The sequence below is a fragment of the Rhea americana genome, unplaced genomic scaffold (genome assembly GCF_003343005.1).
Source record: "Rhea americana isolate MKP2758 unplaced genomic scaffold, rheAme1 scaffold_71, whole genome shotgun sequence".
NCBI lineage: Eukaryota > Metazoa > Chordata > Aves > Rheiformes > Rheidae > Rhea > Rhea americana.
The window spans coordinates 341,273-343,922 of NW_028186879.1; the positions used below are offsets into that span (position 1 = coordinate 341,273).

At 43.6% G+C, this 2,650-nt stretch overlaps 1 protein-coding gene across 5 annotated transcripts in view; it reads left to right on the plus strand.

The window, feature by feature from the left end:
• The first annotated feature begins 283 nt into the window (after positions 1 to 283).
• Positions 284 to 2,650, plus strand: part of SLC7A1 (solute carrier family 7 member 1) — a 55,322-nt gene continuing 52,955 nt past the window's right edge. For 2 of the 5 annotated variants that reach the window (XM_085321810.1, XM_085321814.1), the window contains exon 1: positions 327 to 353. The gene's annotated coding sequence lies outside the window, so the exon portion shown is untranslated. Of the gene's footprint in view, positions 354 to 1,849; positions 2,032 to 2,650 lie in introns of those variants that run through there. The other 3 variants (XM_085321815.1, XM_085321813.1, XM_085321811.1) reach the window with 3 other exon arrangements.

Genomic DNA, 2,650 nt, shown 5'->3' on the forward strand with positions numbered 1-2,650 from the left:
ACTGTATTAGTTAGTTGTGTTGCCACAGCTTTAGAAACGGTAGTTTGGGAGCCGAATGTGGTTGTCCTAGGTGCTGCAGGGACTCAGGGCGGAAGGACAGTTGCAGCTCTAAGCAGTTCACAGGCTACAGATACAGGCAGAAGAGCCAATGTTATGAGTTAACTGTCTTTTACCAGGTAGTTTTACCACCTGCCAGAGGCACACAGGGTCATTCACAAATTCTGACTTCAGCCTCGAGCAACATCCTTGCGATGAYGATGTCTAACCTCACTCCAGCTGCTGGACACCGCTGCCCCAGAGGGAATCCGCGTCCTCTTCAGCACTTCTGCAGCCTCCTCTGAGCTGTGGGGCAGGTGGGGAAGATGTGTTCAAACATGTGCGTGCTGTGGGGGAAGCTGGGCAGAGGGACAGCTCTGGGGTTGCATGGTCAGTGATGCTTGATGGTGGCACGCTGCCTCTGCCATCAAGGGAGAAGCTTGAGTGGATGGACACTGTGCTGAATGCCTACTGGCACATAATAGCAGCAAAGCAAAGGGTGTAAATCCTGCTCTGACAGCAGTGCATTTGAGCTTTGTGACAGAGAGATGTATTTTGTTTTGTTTCCAGCTCTTGCAGTGTATTCACATTTTAAAGTGTAATGTCTGGCACATGRGCAGTCATGCATATACACAAGGTTTCCCAGCTGTATTGGTGTATTCATTGTGTTTGTCTCTGACTTGTGGATAATAGGCAGAAAATTATCTTTCTGGTCTGATACTCTGTGGACTTCCATTGCTTTCAGCACTCAGCTTAAATGCCTTCWAAACAGATTTTCCATATAATGCAAAAGAGGAGGAACTGTTTAATTATGTAGGCTGCATATCTGCAGGTGTTGACACTGACACAAAAAAAGAGCAAACTCTTTGATTGCCACTGCCTTGAAAGTTATTTACTTACGCATCTTAGTGCTGTGCATTTTGAGTGTTTTGAAGGAGAAAACTTTTGACTGTCATCCATCAGTTCTGTGCTTCAGGTAGGCAAATTGGCCTTTAATAAAACTATTTCCCAAACAGGAGGAATATTGGTTGTTCAGTCCCTGATTCAAGCTATTGTACTGACATGTAAAAAGTTTTATTCCTCATTGCTCATAGATTTACAATATTCACCAGCAAAGAGAAAAGACATGTTCAGAAAGCGCTCCTTATTTTGGGGGGGCTGTAACAGAAAACGAGGCCAGCTAGGCTTCTAATTCAAGCACTTCAGTGCTTTAATTTGGGTCAAAATGTGCTCTTATCCGTATGCAACACGCTCTTGAATCCACATGTCAGAAAGAAAAGAGCTGGATTTGCTAGATGGTAGGAATGTGGCTTTGACAAAAGAGGGAGCCCACGTACAASAGGGCAACTCTTTCTGTAATCATTTATCAGAGGAATAGGCTGTGAGCTGTATGTTTGATGAAACTTCTATATTCTTTTTCTTTTCTCTTTTTTCTGTGTCAGACTACTGGCAGATWTCAGGTGGGATTCATCCTAGTATGGTGTCGTGCCTAAGCTCTATGTCTCTGCTTAGATTATGTGACATGTGACAGAGGGTTGATACGAACCAGTCTTGCTGTGTAGCATCCATTTTTTTTTTAATCTCAATTGGGAAAAAAGGACAGGAATAAATATCTACCTATGCTATCTTATGTTCACCCTTTATCTGTCAAGTTCCTCAACCTTGACCCRTGGGGAAAGGTTAATGAGACTTGAGTAGCCCTTCAGAAATGTCACTTCCAGTTTTATCCCAGCTTTCAGGAAGTAGGAAGCAATGCAGTACTTTTAATTCTCTTGGCCCATATATATGGTGACACATACTCAACCAAATACAGTCTGCGGCAGGAAGAAGAGATGGTGGTTTTACCTTGGCTGCAGATATACCCTGGGCGACAGCGTGATCCTGATGAGGTTTATTGGCTGAGCCACAGTGATGCCACAAGGCAGATCTGGATGTGACAGAACTACTTTGCATGTCATGAAGGATGATCCATGAAGTTGGCCTGACTTAAGCTGAGTATGTGGATAAAGTGTTTGGCTATGTATTGAGCAGCAGAACTGGGATGCTGGGCAGTGTGGAGAAGTAGTTAAGAAGTTCTGCGCATAGCTGGTTCAAGTCAAGTCAATATGAATCCAGAGTTAGTAACCCAGAGTGGACCTTCTCTGCTAAGTACATCAATCTGTTTGGCACTATCTTAGTAATTTTTTTTCTCTCTCCCATTACCTGGYATATCCTCATCCCTTGTTATCCTGGCATCTGGAACCTTGTGCATCTGTCATGTGCRCTAAATGATGTTGAAGTAGCGTTCATCTGGCCAGATTTACACATCTAARTCCCAGGCAGGAGGCAGGCAACCCAATCTCCCTTTATGGTCAGTCAGAGGAGGAAAGTGGGCATTGCTAGGTTGTGATTCATTTCAACCCAATATGCTAAAACAGATGAATGGTAACCTGAAAGTTTCTTTCCACTGGTTATAAAGGGAGCCATCGGGATTAGCCCAGACGTAAACATCTACACTATAAATATCTGAATGTTTATCTCAGTGAACTTGTGAGATTCTCAGATTCCTCAATGACTTTAGGAAGAGTGGTGGCTGTTTATACTACGGTTGAGTTTGTTCTGGTATTCGAGTACT